The sequence below is a fragment of the Peromyscus maniculatus genome, chromosome 1 (assembly GCF_049852395.1).
Source record: "Peromyscus maniculatus bairdii isolate BWxNUB_F1_BW_parent chromosome 1, HU_Pman_BW_mat_3.1, whole genome shotgun sequence".
Lineage (NCBI taxonomy): Eukaryota > Metazoa > Chordata > Mammalia > Rodentia > Cricetidae > Peromyscus > Peromyscus maniculatus.
The window spans coordinates 101909185-101930658 of NC_134852.1; the positions used below are offsets into that span (position 1 = coordinate 101909185).

The 21474-nt window shown below is 35.9% G+C and overlaps 1 protein-coding gene and 1 long non-coding RNA gene across 10 annotated transcripts in view; one reads left to right on the forward strand and one right to left on the reverse strand.

The window, feature by feature from the left end:
- The window catches only part of Dlg2 (discs large MAGUK scaffold protein 2), a 1859766-nt gene that overhangs the window by 379721 nt on the left and 1458571 nt on the right, over nucleotides 1–21474 (forward strand). The window lies entirely within an intron of this gene.
- LOC143267703 (uncharacterized) lies at nucleotides 7147–12542 on the reverse strand. Its single transcript, XR_013043124.1, has 3 exons — nucleotides 12440–12542; nucleotides 9539–9579; nucleotides 7147–7668 (listed from the first exon to the last, which is right to left on the reverse strand). It is a non-coding gene; the product is annotated as an uncharacterized LOC143267703 (long non-coding RNA).

A 21474-nucleotide genomic window follows, 5' to 3' on the forward strand; every position in this document is an offset into this window, starting at 1 on the left:
AAACTCAATGTGTCTTCTGTTTTTGGATTAGGAGCTGATGGCTTCATAAATTTCCTCTATCATTAATTCAAGGTAATCATATCCCCTAGTGGGGAAGAAACCTCCTGGAAGACCGAGGCAGTGCATAACAATTTATTTTTTTCTCTGCAGGTAACTTCTCCAACCACAGAGGTAGCCTTCTAGTGGCCGTGCTTAGACTGTTTAAGCTTGCTTTACCCACTACTAACTGATTTCCCTGGCAGATACTAATATCAGCAGAGATAGATGGATTTTTGCTTCTGAGAATCTGCAATTTGTTCTAAGGAGATACAAGATGGGTGGGCATTACTGTTGATTCACACAAATCACGAGACTTCAGGAAGTGCTTTGTGAACTTTAGTTGCTAAGAATCTTGGAACTGGTCAATCTAAGGTTTTACTTACTCAGAATCTGACTCTGTGAAGAGTTCCTAATGATTAATAAATAGTCATTAAATTACTTTTCCCTCCCAAATTATTGGCTTTATTTGTTTCTTAGGAGTTTTTGATTTTTACAGTCAAAAGAAAGAGATTATATTATTAAGTCTCCAACCCTGTTCACTAAAGCTAATACAATGAACAGTCTCAGACAGAAATTCCTAGAACATTGGAACTTAAAATTTTATAATAGTCCATTAATTCCACTGATCTGCTTCTTTGAAAAAGCTGGATGTATAAAAGAGTCACCAAAGATGAACTTCACAATGACGTATTTCATGACAGAAAGTGAAAAATATGAGTAGTTAACTATTACATTAGCTTATACAGTTATATAACAAAATCTACAAGTAGGTAAAACTGTTTCAGCATTAATTTTCATTTTGTTATCTCTCAGGAAAAAGTAGAATTCATAACTTCATGTTTTCATGAAAATGTCTCAACTATCTCAAGTCCTCTGAGACTGAACCAGGTTATAAATAAATTAGTCCATTCTTACATAATAAATGAATATTCTCTATCTAATCTTCCTGAGTTTTTGAGCAGTTGATTTTCTTCTCCGTTCCTTTCCACAGTCCTGGTGTTGTTCGTTGGTGTTCTGCTCCACAGTGATTATAATTGGGACTTCCTACCTTGTGTGGAAATGTCTCCGTCTTCGTGTGTACATTTGCCTCAGGTTCATTTTCAACCCAGATCATTTATCATTCATCTTCTACATCCAAATGGACTTGCAAAAGTCCTCACCAGCTACAGGCTGCATTGAAGGTGCTTCTATCACTGTCCAAACTCTGTCTGGACATTCTATCTTTTTATTTAATATTTTTATTGTTTTTGTACTCCACACCTATATATTAGACGACCTGAGATGGTTCTTTCTAATGACTTCCCTCTTAGTCCAGACTATAATTTTTAGATTGGGGTTGAAGCTTAAGAAAATTTTTTTTGTCCCAGTCATTGTACAGATACACAGGTGTAATTATACTTCTGGAATGACTACAAATGTGCTCCTTAGTGAGGAGCATGCAATTTACCTCTAATTGTATGGCTACAGTGGGCACTAGAACTATACCCTTTCCTACCCCACACTTAACTTTAACTGAGTTGAACACCTCATTGGTTTGTATGGCCATGAGTAAGATGTCAGGAGTTATGATTCTTTGCGACTTTTATACAGTTGTCTTCTGGGACTCAGGCAAAGATAGGTAGATATCCCAAAACTGAACTTGGCTAGGAATTAGCTCTTGACATGAGACAATCAAGAAGCTTGAACTTAACCAATTGCAGGGAGGTTGGGTGACATTTTATGGTATTTCTGTGCACTGCTTGGTGAGGGTATAGCTTGCACATATACTTGATTTTATTGAGGAATACCCTTATTCAAATCTTTGGTTACTTGACTTTACCTAGCTGTTACTCAGATATGGATATAATTTGACACATGAAAAAATTACTAACTATTCAGGATCAGATTATTATAATTGCATCTCTACACATTTTTGTTGGTTACTAGAACTTTAAAAATAATGCTGAGAAGCATTTTTAACAGATAGATTGAAAATAAGGTCCCTGCTACTGTGGAGCTTATCAAAGATACCACCACATCTATACATTGTTCAATATTCTGCATGCTAATTGCACTAAATCTGTGAAATATTTTTAAGTTAATGTAAATATCTGAAAACTAGTGCATTGCACTCTGAGTGCATCAAATATTGGTTATTCACCTGTTATGAGTTAGAACAGATCCTTAGATTTCTCAGTAGATGACAGGAAACAAGTGTCCATAATACATATACTTGGTGACTCATTATATAACAAAAGAGCTATAAATTTTCCTCTTCCACACTGTTGATTTTGTTTTCAACATACCTGCTGTTCCTTAACTTTGCATAGAGCTTATATACCCAGACCACAGCACTCAGAAACACATAGCCATCTTAATACCATTGTGTCTGTTCTCTGGGAATTTTCAGAGTTCCCATAAGGACAGAACCACTGGCTAACTCTTCTGCTGGGAAATTGGACCTATGATGGCTCTGATGAATATTGCCTTTCTAAAGATGGCACAATTTTTATTTTTTTAGGGCACAGATTTCATACTATGAACAGTTTCTTTATGGAATGAAAAGTTAGGCCATTATCAGATGATCATAATTTTAAGAAAATTACAGAAAATTGAAGTGTACAGGACCTTAAATTGGTGGGAACTGGGACTGGAGTTTATCTGGCCATATGCACAGTAGTCATGGGTTTGGAAGAAAATCTGAAGGGGAATTATCTCAGGAAAAAAGCCCAATACACTTTAACAAATAGGAGCTCTTTGGATGGCTCTGGTGTCGATTTTGCTCTAGTCATGGGATGGACATCATGAAAATAGGGGGAAGATAACATTGATACATAGGTCGTTCTACTTTCCTTCTGTCCCATCCATCATAGCAATTTAGATTTATAGTAGTTTTTTTTCCCCTGGCTTTAAAAGACTACTGAGAGCTGAAGTACTCACATAAAAAGTTTCTGTTACATTGATCTTTGAAACATGCCCAGAAAGGAAGCCCAGTGGCATTTCTGGAGAGGGGCATTGTTCCATGGGGATTGGTCCATGAAAAGACATTCCTGGAAAACACACGTAAAAACTACCAAGTAGAAGAGTAGACATACAAGCCAATAGGGAAGCAAACAAATCCAGAGGTGTCAAGATCTGAAGCTAAGTGGTGGGTTGGTCATCATCCAGGAAGAAACCAAAGGCGGGCCGCCCTAAAACTAAGCTCAATACAGTTGGAATTCAGCATCCCAAGCTTCCTCTCTATGTGCTTAAATATTTTACTTCTAATTCTTCTATTAAACAACTTGACAGTTTGGGACCTCACAATCTTTTCCAAATGTTTCCCTTTGCCATCCTACAAATATTTGATAAAATACAAGAAGAATGTAATTTTAAAAGACATTTTTTTCCTGTGTGTTTTTAAAAGTGACTTTCTCAGTTTATCTCAGATAGTCTAGGGTATAACAGTTACAGTGTTTAGGGTATTTTGTGTACTTGTTATTATTATATTTTAGTATTCTTTATTTTCTTCATATTACTATAGACCACGTAGTTCACCCATTTAGAAGCAAAATTAAGTGATATTCTTTAGTTCATTCACATAATTATACAAATTTCACTACAATGCATTTTAGAACATTTTCAAGACCCTGAAGGAAACTCTACACTCTGCAGTAGGTACTCCTTGTTCCCCCTCCCCCTCTCCTATTCACCATGAATATATATTTTTCCCTTCCATACTTACCTATTCTAGACAATTACTGGTTTGACTTGTGTGATATTCAGTCTTCTGTAACTGGCTGCTTTGACTTTGGTGTATTTTCAGGGTTCTTATGTTATTACATGTGTATCCATTATTACTTGTTGGCAGATAATTGTCACTATTTGGTTATAATACTTCTTGTTAATCCATTTACCAGCTTATAGGCAAAAGAATTGCTTGTGTTTTGGGATATCATAAATAATAACATGAATATTCTTGTGTGAGTTTTTATGTGATCATGTGTTTTTAGTTTTATTGAATATATACAAAATTATTATTTCTGGGTCATATTGTGACTCTGCTTAATATTATGAAGAACTTCCAAGCTTTAAAATAGAGTTGTGTAATTTTATAGTCTCGTGAACAAAATGAGTGTTTTGTTTTCTATACATTCTTTCAGTTCTTGTTATTGGTGTACCATTTTATTGTAGACACAATCGGTCTGAAAAGGTATTTATTTTGGACTTGGTTTGCATTTACCTAATAATTAACAGTGTTGAATATCTTTTAATGGACTTACCAGCCATTTGTTTAATCTTGTTGTAGAAATATCTATACAAAAGCTTTTCTCCATATCTAATTATTTTAAATTATTGAGTCATAAAAGTCCTTCTATGTTCTGGACATTATCCTTGCAGTTTTATGACTGTAATATTTTCTCTTCAATCTCTTAATTCTTTGATCACTTATTTGTACTGTTATCTGAACTAAGAATTTTTAAATATTGATGAAGCCTAACATATCTTTCAAAATGCATCATTTAAATGAAGCCTATATGTAACTCAAGGTCACAAAGACTTGCTTTTATATTTTCTTCTCAATATTTTATAATTTTAACTCAAATTTCTCTCTGATCTGAGGCTCAGTTTTTTTTTATTGCATGTGCAAATATCTAAGTTTTATAGTTTTTACTGTTGAAAAAAATCTATTCAGCCCTCACTGGATTGTCTTTGAACTCTTGTTGAAAATCTGCTAAGTATAAATATCTGTATGTCTATTATGTCTATTCTTCCATGTGGCATAAGCAGAGAATCATTGTGAAGAAGATGATTTTAACAATTCCATTTGACTTCAGAATTCATATCCTTATAGCAACACTCTGTTTTTCCATGATGGGTGTGTTTACTGTATGGTCTGCTTAATTTTTTAGGCACATGCATGTGACCATGAATGATCCATAATACCTTATTTCTAACCATATTTATGCACACCTTTAATAATCATGGTTATCTTTTTACCTAACCCATTATATGATCCAGATTACTAGAGCAAATACACAGAAATTCATAGGAAGGCATCAATAAAACCTATTTTATTAGCAGACATGAAAATGGAAACCAGCAGTGAGAAAGGAACAAGGTATTAAAAATCAAGTACAAGCTCTTCAAGTTTTCAGTGGTAGGGATTACATATTACTGCCATATATCTTAATGTTCATCAATATTGATCATGAGGCATCACAGTCAAAGCTAAAATTATAAACAAAACTTTCTGAAGAAGACATCAGAATTACTGTTGTGTTTTCTAAATGAAGTTACGGATAACATCATTCAAGTTTAAGAAAAACTGTTCTAAATGTACACAATGCTCTATTTGCAGGACGGCTAAAGCATGTAAACTCTCCGGTTAATTCTGACAGATGGCCAGTGTTATTCAGACATACACACACTCTTAGGGAAGTGAATTCTTCTCTTATCCATTCTGTATAGCTGGGGTACTTGATTGAATTTGTGCTTCAGCCGATATTGATCTTGGGGGATAGACAAATGTTGTTAGAACAGGGCCCTGATGGTGTGTGCAAGGTTTTCTTTGGTGGATACTGTCACTTACTATTAGCAGTTACTGATATTTGTTGACATTACAAGGGATTTGTAATGGGGGTTAATATTTGCCCAACTGAGCCTTTTACCCATTACTAAAGAAGAATGTGTTGTAAAAGAATGACTTTTGGACTCAAAGAAGACTGGTTGAAGTCTTTCATGAGCTTTATGCCTTGGAACAAATGTATCATACTTTCTGCTTCCCTTTCCTCTTATCAAATAAGTATAGCATGTAATATATATTTCATTTTCAAGACTTTTATCTCAAAATTAGAGATAACGTGAGTACATCTAACTCAGTTCCTGGTAGACAGCAAGTTCACACTATAGGGTAATTTTGTTTTATTGTGAGATTATCCGCAATGAAGATCTCTCAAGGTGGTTACAGTTTAAGGTCTACTGACTCTCAAAGATTCCAGAGCAATAAAATCTGATGAATTAGTCTACTCTTAGTTTATCTCAGAGAGTCTAGGGTGTAACTGAACATATAAAGTTTGAAAATGTAAAGCGGTTAACTTAAAAATAGCTTTTTTTTTTTTTACAACTTCTATAACAATGAAAGCTTTTTCTGAACTATGAACCATTGTTGTATTTGTGTTGGCAACTTAAGTTCCAGAAAAGTATCTTGGAAGAGTAATTTCTACCCTTGTTTGTTAAAAGAGTGTCTAGAAACATGGTTGGTTTGGCTATGGAGTGCCCTTCACAATGTAAGGGGAAGGGAACATTTTGCTGGTGTAAAGTTCATCTGTGTCTTAAGAACATTCCACATGCCTCTCTAACTGTCATCTTCTTTCGTATTGGTGGTGTAAGATCACCATAGAATAAACACAGACACTGTGGAGAGCTTTTTATTTGCATATTCATGACTATGCATAGAACAGCTAGAGATAAGGAGACATGAATGAGAATTCTTCTAATGAATAAACTGAAAGTTGAAATTATAAAGGCATAGGACAGAGGAAAGGGAATATACTCTTGGTAATAATTATCATACACTTTTATGAAGAATATATCTTTGTAATGTTTTTGTACCTAACTCATAAATTTGGAAAAGGTCAAAGTTAGGTGATGTTAAATACCTACCTGAGCTGTACAAAACCAAAATGGAAGCTTCTCACCTAACTTCCTGGGACCTGTTTCCTTGTCTGACTATCTGTGATGTCCTTTGGATTGTGTTCTGATTTGCCTCATTAGATTTAGCCTCAGGTAATCCAGACAAGTGAAGCTATTCCAGGAAGCCAGGTCGAGCAACAGGCAGTTTCCTAGGACCAGGGCAGAGCAGGAGTCAATGCTACACTTCTTGCAGCCTCTACCTGCCCTAGGCCTCATTGGAATTGTACTAAATATTTAGACAAACTCTGGCCTGTATTAAACCTGTAATGATGCTTGACATTGAAACGGAACATTAACCACTCCAGTGCTTTAAGGAGGTCCTGGTTGGCAGCAGGTAATGTGGTCCTGTGCTTTCCTCATAAAAAAAAGCCCCTCCAAGGCTCAATTGATGGACTGATTCTCTGCCTTCACCAACAAAAAGAGCAGTAAATGCATCTAATCAAAAACCCAAAGTATATGGAAATATCCAGGTTTTATTAGGTACTCCTTCACTGTAGCCATACAGAAAGCTATATATAAATATTTGAATACCTTTACTTGCTGACCCATGTATATTCAAACACCTAATTAAGAAGTTAACGCTATTTGTATCTGGATTGGATAAATCTCTCAATGTATGGAAAATAAATATGCTAATTGATTTTGATAGTTACTTTAAATTGCATTTTGGTGAAGCAAATATTTTGCATAATTTAATATCCCTGCTTTAATTAAATATATACTATAAATGCCCTTTCTTAAACGATGTTGTTCACAGAACCAGTTTGCTCCTGCAATAGATGTGGTCCCACACCATTGTTCTTTAGGTAGTGTCAGCATTTTCATTAAAAGCTGTACTCTATTTATAGCCTGGAAATAAAAGTGCATTCTGGGCTAAAACTTCATGTACACAATGTTTGTCCAAAAGCAGTTTTGTAAAGTACACAGAGATGGAAGTTTTATGACTGTGTGGAATCTTGAGGTTCATAAGGAAACCTGTGAAAAAATGGCAGAGAATTTCATTTATTCCTGCCCCTTGTGCATCAGGATAGCATCTGGGGTGGGAGCTGGACTAGAAAGGGAAATACAGTTCTCTGTCACTAAGCCAAACAGTCAAAGTTCTTGGGTTTCACTTCTGACTGTCCTATTTGGTACACACCAGAGGCGGCATGAATTTTGTGGGTGCTTAGAATGAGGTTACAATTCCATTGCTACTGCTTATACAATTTGGGGAATTTCTTAAGCCCTTTGGGTCAACAGGATGGAGTCAATGAGATGATGCAAATTGTGTTCTAGTACAGTTGTCACGCCTCTTACATGATTTTCAGAGTTGTTTGAAGTTTTATACTTAGTTTTCCTCTGTTGGTAAGAGAACTGATTCTGAACATTTATTTGTAAATGGATAGTTTTTTTCTAAATGCATGCTGCCAAGACAAAATATTCAAATAAACAATATAGTTAATGCCATTCCACCTCTAAAGAAGGCATGTGTTGTCGAGAGTATATAGACAGCTCACATGATTTTAGGGCAGCTATAAACGTCATCACTTTTCTCCCTGCCTTTCCCAGACTAGAGATATTCATGGTTTTATTCTGTGTGGACAGAAAGAGCTGAAATTGCCATAGTTAGCATGAACCGGTATTTGGTAGGTATGTGGCTAAGGAAAGCCCCTGTCAACAGATATATGGCTTCTTGTAGGATATAGCAAAGCATTCTGTTGACAGCTATCTATTTGAAGATCTGCCATTGGAAAGAGTGGGAGTTTGATATTTCTTGCTAGCTAGTTCATCATAGCAACATACTCTGCTTTGTTTGTACATGTATAACTTATTATTTCTGCCTATCTCCACTTCATTCATAAAGCAATCTCTCCTCCTTAATTAATTCAGTGCATATGTACAATATACCTACTGCGTCTAAGACACTGTCCTAGAAACTATATTCAAATGCTACAAGGAAATGGACATGGTCCCTCCCCCCACAGAAGAAGCACGACTAGAGTAAATAAATGTATTGGCAAAGATAAATAAGAAATTGGGTAATTACTATGAAGATAAATACATATTTGAAAAGAAAATGATATATAGAAAGATATCTAAACAAAGTACTAATTAAATTTAAATTTGAAAAGTAAATCAACCAGAGAAAGAAAATGGACTGATGAAAATGGGAAGCATGAGCAGTATATACAATGGCCTGTTCCAGAAAGTTACAGTTCTGGAAAACCGGAAGGCCACTATGGAGAGCAGCGAATAGATGAGTAGGGAGCAAGGGAGGAGAGAGAGTAGTAGAAGGCACAGGCCAGATATGTGCAGAATTTCACTGATGTATTCCAGGTAAAGTGAGCAGGACGGGGTACCTCAGGAAACATGGCTCTGCTAGAGTTTTGAAGTCATTGTTCTGGCTACTATGTGAAGAACAGGAGGGAGATGGGAAAAATAGGTGGTAGAAGGTATCATTTAAAAAAGAAAAAAAAACAACTATGTGCAAAGATAGTTGAAGTGCGATGGGAAGTGTAGTTATCTGGTGATGAAAAATGAGAGAGGTGAACGAATGTGTATTTGTGGACAAATATTCCAAACCCTGAAGTGATTGCACAAGTAATTAGAAAGAGGAAGTATGCTGTCAGATGGATTCTGGGTCTGGCGAAAGTTCCTTCTTAGAGAAGCAGTGGGAGGATTATAGTGGGAGGAATACAAAATCTACTCTGGACAAAAGTTTGAAGAGCCTTGAAGACAGAAGCACAGATAGCAAGTTGAACACTAAGAAGAATTTTGTTTTTTGAATATAAGCCAAGCATATTTAAAAGTTGATGAAGCCAAGAAAGCTACTAAGTAAAGGACACATACACAACAGATGACTTACCAAGGGTGTCATGGTGCTGCAGTTTCGGTAGAGAGGTAGTGCTAAAGAGTAAGTGAGAAATGATTATTGTACATATATATATGTTATATTATATAATATATAATATAATATAATATAAGCTTACTCTCTATTGAAAGGAGTTGTGCAGTATTGAGCACAAGAGGTGAAATATATAAGAGATAAGGCCTAATTAATAGCAAATGTCTCCTGAGAAGAGGGAGTTAATGAGAGCTAAAGACTGTGTGATGATTGGTGTCTAATACGCAAATGCAGCTAGGTACAGATAGGTGCTTGAAGATAAAAGTCAGTTGTAATGTTTCAGTGGGAGACTGAGAAGGACTGAGTGGGATGACTTCTATTTACTATGGGAAGTAGGAATGTGTGGGCTTGACTACTCAGAGCTCGAGGAGAAGTGAGGAAAGGAAGGGACCAGATGGTGGAAATATTAGAATGAACAGCAGCAGTATTAAATGTCTAGAGGAAATAAATGCATCTTCCTGGGATGTGCTCATAGTGGAAGAAAGGGTTGCTCCTCTCTTACCCATGGACAGTGCTGTTAGGACAAATCACCACATGGTGTGGTCTCTTTTTTGCTTTGAGTTCTGTTAGCTATTATACAGCTCTCATACACCATCTTACCATATCCACAGGCTTAACCTCATTTGGCATAATGCTGTAATTGTTAAATCTGTTTACTAGTTTCTTGCAACCGCAAAGTGCACCTCAAGGACAGAGAATATATTCAATATCTAATGTTGTATCACATTCATAATAAAGATCACCAAGAATTACGGAACTGTTAAAAATAGAATCAGGTCAGACAATTATATAATTTATTGTGCATAAAGACAAGCAAAACAACAGTCACAGTTCACCAAATACCATGAGACCTCAAAGAGAAGGGTTGCAAGAAGCTCTGCTCCAATGGTGGCAGTGCAATTTATAACAGAAAACAGAACAAGGCTTCTGATCCTCTTCGTGATGGGCGAGTATTCAAGATGATTCCTTTCAAGACAAACCGATGCCTATACCTACTTGTCTACGGCTGGTTGGTCTGATTTTACTGAATCATATGGAGAGGAATCAAAACTTGTGTTTTGTTTCTGATCGAGTTAGCTTTTAACTGTGGTTAATAAACTTAAAATAGTTTATGAAGCACATGTCAAAAATGAGGCATTTTTTGGGGGAAAGCAGGACAAAGGCATACATACATCCTGTTATAGTGTGGTTTTATATAATGAAATATAGGTATGGCAATCATTGCTTTATTTAATTAAACAGTGAATACTTTCTGTTCTTTTAGAATTAATATGAGTTGTCTGTTGAGGACTTTTTTATTTCCAGACCCTCCTTTGAGCCCTGCAGGAGGAATCGGGAGTGTTTGTTGTGCCCTTTTGCCATACTCTGACTCCTGTGTGAAGTGACTGAACCTTCCTTTCTTTTCTGAAAGGGCAGCCTAAGGCTTAACCTGTGAAAAATGCTTGGCAGGCCTTCTTAAAATTGAAAACTGTGAAATTCAGAAGACAGTCCAAAGTCTGTGGGATCTTCTGTCTGCCTTCACTGTGAAATGTGTACATTCCCAGTTCTCTACCTCACTGTTGACCAAGTGGTTGAAACCAGAAACTGAAGATTTCTTTGAATGCTTCCCTTTCTCACATGATTCACCATTCCCATCAGATGTAAAAGTAATTTATCTCCATGTTCATTTCTTACCTATGCTACAAACAAGAACACTTTTAACCAGAACCATTTATTTTTGTGCCCTTTCCCCCACACATCAAAGCACAAGCCTCAAAGTCTGAAAAACACAGTTTTTTCTGACTTTCCCTTTTAACTAAAACCCTTAAATGACTTTCCATCTCCCTCACATGCATTTCATACTGTCTTCTAGTACTGGTTTCCTCCAGTTCAGGGAGTGACAGCCTTTCCCTGAGTGCTAACTCTATTTCAGTTCTCAAGATTTCAAGAATTTCTGCCTAAGAACCTTTGCTACCACTGCCTCATGTGTCTAGAACATTCTTCTTCACACACTGGCTCCTGTTTGTTTATGCATTCTAAGGTAAATATTACCTTTTTGGAGATAGCTACTTTTCATAGATATCCCCTGGGATATCTGTTTCTCTTTCTTCCTTACAATAAATTGCTTATTATATTTGTTTAAAGCTACTTTTGGTTTTGTTCACTACTTAAAAAAACTTATCACAATGTCTGAATGTTTGGGGCATACAGTTTGCTAAACATTTGTTTAATGATAGATATATTAGTAAAGAATGAAAATAAGAAATCAGTGAATAGAGAATGAAGAATAAGGAAGCATAATCATACAGGGCTTTGAATAGACTACATATAGAAATAAACACAACCATATTTGAAAACCAAAAGACTTAGACATGCAGCCTTCTTATTATGGAATACCTGTTTTATTCTACATTGTTTGTTTGTTCATATTTCAAGCTAACTTACTGTGATCCAAAAGACTTAGATCATTTTGCAATTTAGATCTTCTTGTTGTTCTTATTACAAAGAAGAATATCCACACACCATAGTCAATTAATTGAAACAAGCTGCTTCATTAAAAAAAGTCAAGTCTTCTGACCTTTGGATGATTTACATATATGCAGATAGTAATGCACAGTCATGATGAAAAAAGACATGGGACGTAGACAGAATTGTGATGGGCATTTCCTTCATGATCATGAAGTGCTTCTTTATCTTAATTGAAAATTTTTATATATTCTGATGAGTCAGTCCATTTGGGGGAGCTAATAAATATTCATGCTGTGCAATGTTTGGTAGATTTCCTCGGTTGCTCTGTTTTCATTAAAGTATTAATTTATCTTCTTCATCTATATTTTCTTTTACTATAAGTTCATATCACAGATTATCTACTGTAGTACTCACAGGAAGTAGCTAACTGTTTTCTCACTCATCTGTGACTACTGTTTCTCATCCTGGGTTCCACTAGCTTTGGATTCTTCAAAAACTGTGCATGCACTCAGGAACTGGGGGAAAGAACAAACACATAGACAAATGACTTTAATTCAGTTATACTAAAAATAAAACTAAATTTATTTTGATTGGTGTATTCTAGAATATTTCCAAGTGAGCCAAAGTTATAAGTCAAAAATGAAAAGCACAGTCAGAGTTATGGAAATCCAGGTGATTAGAAATGATAGGATTATGTGTGTTAGAAAGCTGGATATGAGGTCTCCCTAGATGTTTCTCTCTGCACCTCTCAGTCTTTCCTAGCCCATCTCCATTCTTTTGTGTCACCCACCAACCCTATAGAAACCCCCTCTACTAGGAATCCCTAGTGACCACACTGGGCTGGAGCACAGATCAGTGCCTTGATCAACCACTTAACCCACATCAGAGAAGCTTCTTATTGCCATAGATGGGGATCAATAGAGAGGTGCACAAGCTGGACAATGTGCAGAATTTGGAGCCCTCAGTTCTAAATGGGGTAGACTTCCTCAAAACTGTCTCATCAAGGCACAGGGACAGAAGAGGAGGCTGAATGACTCTAACCAGAGGTGACAGATGACTCTAAGGAAGCAGTGTGATCAAGGTATAACAGGACTGATGTACATATCAACTCACAGGGACTGTGGCAGCACACACAAGGACTGTACGTGTTCAAGCCAGATGGGTTCCCAAGACCATGAGGGCAAGTGCACCTAAGGTCTCACCCCAACCAAGAAGCTGATACCCGCTGGCAAAGGGAAAGTCAGTTTTTTTCAATGGAGTCAAATTGGGTATATTTATCACACACTCTAGCCCAGGGCCTATGCCCAGAAGAAGTTGGCCAACACAAAACAAACTGCATTTTCTTGTTGATGGTAGGTGTGTATGTATATTTTTTGTTTTGTTTTGGGACATTTTTTGTTGGTCAAAACATTTTTTGTTGGTCATACTTGTTAATTTTGGTTTTTGTATTTTTATGGGTATTGTCTTGATTTTTGTCTTTCTGATTTTTTTTTGGAAAGAGAAAGAGAACATAAAGTTGATTGGATAGGGAGGTGGGGAGAATATGGGAGGAGAAAACATGATCAAAATATATTATATAAAAAATAATTAAAGAAAGTTCCCATGCAGGGAAAATAACCAATACAACAACAACAACAACAACAAAACAAATCTAATTATTGGTGTATCTTCAATTTTCTGGTGGCACTTAAAATCAACTTGAAGGGATACTTTTAGGGACAGAGGTATTGTGAACTGAAGAATATACAGGAATTTGTTTCTTTTGTAACTTTCCATAACTCAACCACATAGAGTTGACAGTAATCCTACTGAGACTATTCATTCATTCAATATATATATTAATTATCTTTTGTATATAAAGTGCTTTCTAAGAAGGCATTTAAGTGAAATATTAAAAGTCATTGACTTTGGAGTCACAGTTAAAATGCCTGCCACATATTTGACCTTGGACAAGTTGCTTAATATTTAAGCTTTGTTTACTTACATTTTAATTTATTATGTAGTTTTTTGAAAGGAAACATTTTCATTCAAATGGATATAATCATGTAAATCTCTTAACATAGTTCTTGGCACACAATTAGTACTTGACAAATTCTGTTCTTCTAGCTCTTTTTAATGCAAGATTTTTTTAATAAAATAATTTTTATATGGTGATATTTAAACACAAAACATTAATAATTATATATATAAATATATATGAAAATACATGAGGAAATGTACATGACTGGATACTTTATAGTGACCATCTGAATACAGAGCTACTACTTAAGACTGTGAGTGGAAGCCATTTTGCTGTTTTGTATTTGATTGAACCCAGACTTTTCACTCTTTACATTGTATCAATTTACTATTATTTGGTACTGACATTCTATTCCAAGCCCACAAAGACTTGACGTGATATGCCATGATTATTGAATGTCACAGCATTCTTGGTAGCCACTGAAAAGCTTGCAAGGAACAAAGATGGCTAAGAAGGAAAGGGGAGATGACAGATTATGAATAGCTTTCTATTACCAAGGTGCTTGTAGTATAAATGGAAGAAATTATATGAAAAGAAAATACATCAAACTGAACTTGGACAATTATGTGATTCTATGGCACCCATGGTTGAGTAGCCTTAGAATTACTGCTTATATTTCAGCAATGTGATTGAAGATAGTCTGACTCTATAGATAGTCTTTGAACTATGACAGATAAAAAGTATATTCAGGTAATTTTGCAATATCTCCTGTCCACATTTGTGGCTTTAATGTGTCTCAAGACACGTGTTAGACTGGTCTTCTAGCACCAAAAATATAATTTTGCCTGCAGATATTCTAACATATTGGAGGGCACTGATTGCATACATTTTTGGAGGGAATAGGGTGTTATTTACTCTGTTAAGTAATTGCTAAGCCACTGTGTTTAGATACTCCAGTGGACACCAACTTGGTTAAAAATAAGTTAATGATGTAATTGGGAATACAAAGCAAAAGTGCACCAAAAGCTAATGAACAACTGCAGTGTTCAAAAATGTTAATATATGGCAAACAATAATAAATTATTTCATAAGATCCTTAATAGGTTTTCTTGAGATATCGGAGGGGTAATTTTTAATATTATCACACACATACTTGAGGTATTATGTAGGAGTTCCATTCTCTGAAGGGTAAATTTAGAAACTCATGAGGTAAAGGACTTGCCTTGAATGATGGACTGCTCTGTTGAGTTAAGATGACATTATGGATTGATCATAGTCCAAGTAAGGCACATTATAGCACCAGAGGAGGGCTGCAAATGCCACCATGTACTTCTCAGTGATATTGTGGACAAAGATGTCATCTTTCCATTATAGATTCTTAAGATATTATCTATGGAGAGAATTGCAAAAAAGTAACCAACAGAATAATATTCAAAAGATTCTATCTACTCACAAGATTTGCATAGCTTTAATGGTCCATCTTTGCAATTCAAGAAGATATCATTGTGAGAAACATACATTCTTTGTTATTAAAAGGTCTCTTCAGTTCAGTTCAAGATATTATTGATTGCAGTTCTATACTAAACATTGATCTGATTAAGCAGCTAGCAGTACCCTCTGTAATGACCTTATATACCGTATACTTTCCATATAATGCCTGCCATTTTAAGCTTCCTCTGTTTTCTCCATGTCACTTGACATATTAGGTATGAACTTAAATAACTTTTTAAACAGTTTCCCACAGTAGAGTTAGATGTATCAAACTCATGGCCTGTGGCTACATACAGCTGAGGATGGCTACATGAATGTGGCCCAAAGCAAAATTGTAATCTTACTTAAAACATAATGAGAATTTTTATGAATGATTTTTTTTCTTTTTTAAAAATCAGTTGCCATGTTCTAGAATGTGAATTTTGAGGGTGATAATGTGTCACAATATCAAAACAGCAGACATCTCTGGTAGGCTGTATAAGGGCAGAGATTTGATTAGTCATTTTCCAGTTCTGTAAATGGGACATAACGTAGAATCTACCTATACAAGGCATTTGGTATAGGTTTATTGAATAAAAAATATATAAAATGAAGGCATTAATGCTTTCATCATAGGTGAAATGAGGATAAAGTGATATGCATTGTGCCATTCAAGGAGTGAAGTATTTGAGCTTTCATTGTTTCTAAGAATTTAGTCTACCCGACTGTGGAAAAATGCTGAATGATTTGTATACATTCTATGACAATGATTTCTTACAGTTGGTGAGGGCATACCCCAGAGATGCAAAATGGTGAAAATTCCTCCAACTGTAAAACCAAACTGAATTATTATTGAGGGGAAAAAAAAAACACTTGTGTTTTCTTTTACTTCTTTTTTCATATTCCCCACATTTTATTCAAATTGTCAGATTTTTACTTGAATAACACTATGTGTGCAAGAGTTCATTTCACATTTTTATGTATGATTTTAACAAGTATAATCTTAACTGCCTTTTAAAAACTATGCATTTGCATTGACATTGAGTGAGGGTTTAGTACTCAATGCAGTGACATTTTCATTTTGTACTCTTAATTTTGTATAAGATTTCCAGATTCTAGCAAAGAAGTTGTAGAAAAATAATTGTCAAAGAAAAATTTGAAAATTTATTTCCAAATATAGCAGTATAGATATTTTAGAGCAATATGCTGGTATAGATTTATCCCAGTCACTTGTTTTAGTTCATATATGGGACTCTTAATAAGAAATCATGTCTAATATAGTTTCTCATATGTTGATTATCTCAGACAGAATTTGTATTGCAGAACCCATGGTCAGCATTCTCCTCGGTCTGTCCTTATAATGTTATGCAAGAACTGGCTTCAGCCTCTCTCTTTCTTCATTAGGCTAGGATCTCTGTGAGGTTTGGTGACTGAGACTTATCTTTCTGTCTGGCAATTAAGTGAATATATGCAGAATAAATGAATAAGTAGAATCATTAGCACAGGGGCTTGCAAGGACTAAGACATCTCTGAGTTTCAGTGTGTAATTCAGGACCTGGAGCACAAGAAAAGTTCAATAAATAGTAAGTGATGGCAGCCATTGAATCATTTTCACCCCTGTTTGTGGGACCCAACAACCTTAAGATAAGGATCTGAGGAGAGGTTCTTCGAGCCCCATTGATTCTCAGGTTTGTTACTGGTGCTTCTCTGAGTGTGTTGGTACACATGCCTCCACCTAATCACTAGTGGAGGATGACTCCAGACTGAATAGCTAAATGGGACTACATATCACAAATTGCCCAGAGGCTTGTGAGCCTCCCTGAGGAGGACTATAAGAATATGTGAGGTCTGATGCTTCGAGGTAGGTCCTTGTGAGACAGTGACTAGATGTTGTTGAAACATGGAATCATTCGCAAAATTTTGTACAGTTTTGGTGCCTGCAGGACTTGTCAAAACATTGTCAGGACTGTCGTCTCCAGGTGGGAACAAAACATTTGGAAAATTAATTGGCTCTTCCCTGGCTTAAGCCTGGAAATAAAGCACAGCAGGAAATGCTTCTCAGAATTTACCAGTTTTTCAGACATTAATATTTTCTAATTAAATGGTTCTAATCTTATTTGGCACATTTTAATCAAATTTTCCAAGCACTCAGGCCATATCCAAATTGCCTGTTATCAAGGTAGAGAAAAGTATTTCAGTTATTAAATATGTTGAATGGTGTCCCCAAATCCTTGTAAGAGCAAGCAGGTATTTTAAAACCCATCTTACCATATTCATCTACATATCTCCAGCTGTTACATACTTTCTATCACAATTTTTTTAAACTTTCATGGAAAAGCCCAAATGTATGGACAGATAGTCATTTTCCTGAAGACTTCAGATTACCAGAAGAAGAATGCTCTGGAAAAAATCAGCAATGAAAATAACAAGGGGTTTACTCTTCCATTATCCCCTTTATATACTTTTCATTTCATACTTAACATACAAACATTTCATCTTTGTAACTGAAGAAGAGACACCTTGACCAGAAGAGCTACTCAGGGACTGGACAGATGAGCTCACATTGGAGAGGACATACTGCTCTTGTAGAGGACCTGGCTTCCTCCATAGCACCCACATCGCAGCTCACAATTATATATAACTCCAGTGCCAGGTGATTTAACTCTTTCTTTGGTTTCTGTGGGATCTTTGCATGCACATGGTACACATTAATTAACATAGACATGCAAACATACAAATTAATATATAAATAAATTAATGAATAAATAAATATTAAAAATGACTATTTTCATTTCCAAATAATACTGTTGTTACCATGTCATTGTTTTTTTCTTCTAGACAACAGTCCCTACCATTATATGTATAATGGGAGTCAGAGGTCATTGCATAAGCTCACAAGAAAGGAATAGATGGAGAACCTTTTGAAATAATGCTGCATTCTATAGTGTCTGTGGCTTTCTAAAATTTTTGTATTTCACTCAGTAATATTTTCAAAGTCTTTCTGTATAGATTATTTGTATTTATGTGATATTGTAACACAAATCTTTTTTTTTTTTTTTTTTTTTTTTTTTTTTTTTTTTTTTTTTTGGTTTTCCGAGACAGGGTTTCTCTGTGTAGCTTTGCGCCTTTCCTGGAGCTCACTTGGTAGCCCAGGCTGGCCTCGAACTCACAGAGATCCGCCTGGCTCTGCCTCCCGAGTGCTGGGATTAAAGGCGTGCGCCACCACCGCCCGGCTGTAACACAAATCTTAAAAGGTCTTATTAATAAAAACAAACCCGGAATCCAGGTATTGGGGTGAATTCTGAAAGATCAGAGAAGCAGAACAAGCCACAGTTAACCTCACCTCGCTAACTTCTCAGCCAATCCTGTTTCCTCAACCTGGAAACCTATGAGTCCTCATCTGAATGGATCTCAGCTGAGCTGCTGCTAAAAGCCTAAAAGCTTAAAAGCCTCTAGTTCCTGGTTCTCACATCTTATATACCTTTCTGCTTCCTGCCATCACTTCCTGTGATTAAAGGCTTGTGTCATCATGCCTGGCTGTTTCCAGTGTGGCCTTGAACTCACAGAGATTCAGATGGATCTCTGCCTCCCAAATGATAGAATTAAAGGTGTGTGTACCCCATTTTCTGGTTTCTATATCTGTCTAGTGGCTGTTCTGTTCTCTGATCCCAGATAAGTTTATTAGGGTGCACAATATATTGGGGAACACAGTATCACCACATGCTATATTGAGTTACACCCAGGTTATACAAGTTCCATGGTATATCACACCAACTTCATATCTGGGGATTTCAATTATCTTCAGGTATTTGTATATTTGAAGACTGATTTAATGGACACCTTGGGATATAGATCAGTTTTTGTATGCCTAGAATTAAGATTCTTGAGTATGTATAATTCATATTCTGAGAAATGAAATACTGTCAGGCTGGAGGGTTAGATCAGTGGTAGACTCATTGTCCTGCCAGGAAGTAAGCACTAGTTTAGATCTCCAGCACAACTCTCACTCTCTGTCTCTCTCTCTCTGTCTCTCTCTCTGTCTCTCTCTCTCTGTCTCTCTCTCTGTCTCTCTCTCTCTCTGTCTCTCTCTCTCTCTCTCTCTCTCTCTCTCTCTCTCACACACACACACACACACACATACACACCACACACAGTTGCTTTTGAGTATGCACTCAAAGCAATACTATTAAAATAATTCTCTAAACCTAAATTCTTAGTCATAGTGTAAAACAATGTTTTTATATTAAATAGGCTTTGCCTTTTAAGGTGTAATTAGGTAAAATGACATCCTGTTTTAGTTTAGTTTTATTTTGAATGTCTTGTGCAGCACCTTGTATAAAGTTGACTGTCTTGTATTTGTTGCCTAGATCCATTTTCCTTTCCTTAGATTACCTACTTCCTTTCTAATTCTAACTTAATAAGCAATGAAAGCAGGACATAGTAACCCCAATTATGCTTGGTTAGTTTTAATGTCACCATAATTAAAGCCTATTGCCATAGAGCATTTCCCACCCAGCTCATTTATCCAACACTTTCTTTCTTTGTGATTCAAAGGGCAATTGAGCACATACTATTACATATAACTCAAGACTGGGAAGAGAGCATGTGATGGCCACCGTCTTTCCACTAGCAAAACTTACAGTGGTGAGGCCCCTTCTCACATTCCATTGGAATGCCTCATAGTAGCATTGCTACCTTTTGTAAAACCACTGATGATTTTTTTCTTTACTCCAAGAACATTTGGTGTCCAGTAACTCACCATTATTAATACAAATGGCATTTTGTTGTCTTTGACCCATGTTTCTAAATGGTGCGTGTGTGAGTGTGTAGTTGTATGTGAACAAACTTTTGTTAGAGGGTATGTTCCTGCATTAACAAAATAAAAGGATATGTAGCTACTTTGTTCATCATTCAATTTCTGACACCAGATGGTATCAATTGCTAATGATACATCAGGGTAGTCATCACTTCCCTATTGTTGAATTCATATATCTGAAAGTACTTACTGTGATTCATTAACATGTAGTCCCAATACAATCAAAACACTTTAAAAAGAATATTCTATGATAGAGAAACTTCACATTTATTGATGCTCATTGAGTGTTTATTCATGACTTCTATGTGAAAATGAGGCAAGAAGGCACACCTGCATGCATCTAGAGTTACAAGTGGTGCTAACACAAGTGGAAGTTAAAAGCAAACAGATCCAGGTGAACTTGGAGACAGCAAGAACAAGATAATTACCACCACATTCATCAACAGGAGTTCTACTAAGACTTTTTTCTACACTTAATGTTGCAGTTCTTTTGGTAACCTTGTAATGTGGCTACTTACAAGCGAATTTTATAAATAAAAAAAGTTACGAGCTTGCTAAGGGATTTGTAGACACAACTTGCCAAAAATGACCTTTTAATTCCATTTCTTGGCTACTGCCAGTAAACAGAAAACACTGTTGATGTCACTATCAGAAGGGACACTGACAGATTTTATTGAGTAACCTGCAGAGGACCCCTTCTGCTTTCATAGCCCTGGAACTTGAGACTTTGACACCAAACAGGTTGATGAAGAGGATTTGAAATTTGCTCTGTGACCTTTATGAATACATCAGTATTCCTTCTGTTCTTGTTAATGTTGGAAAAGAAAAAAAATATTTTTCAAAAATTTAAGGCTAGTATGTTTACCTAATACATCTGTGATAAAAATTTTCTTTTGGTCATCTTCAGTCTTGCGTTTGAATCATAATGATATACATGTATCTGATATTTTTGTTTTCATTCCAAAAGAAAAAGAGCTCTGATTTTAAGTACTGGTCTGAACCAGATGGCCTCATTTCAAGTGCATTTGGTTGTTGACTGTTTTGAAGCCCGATAGGAAGAGAAACCTTTGTGAATCAGATCCAGGATATCTGTTGATGCTGTTGAATGATGAAATGTCATCCATTTGAAAGAGTGATCAGTGTTCGTAGCCAAATTTGTGGATGACATTTATAAACATGTTGCAGAGGAAAACTATTGGCAGC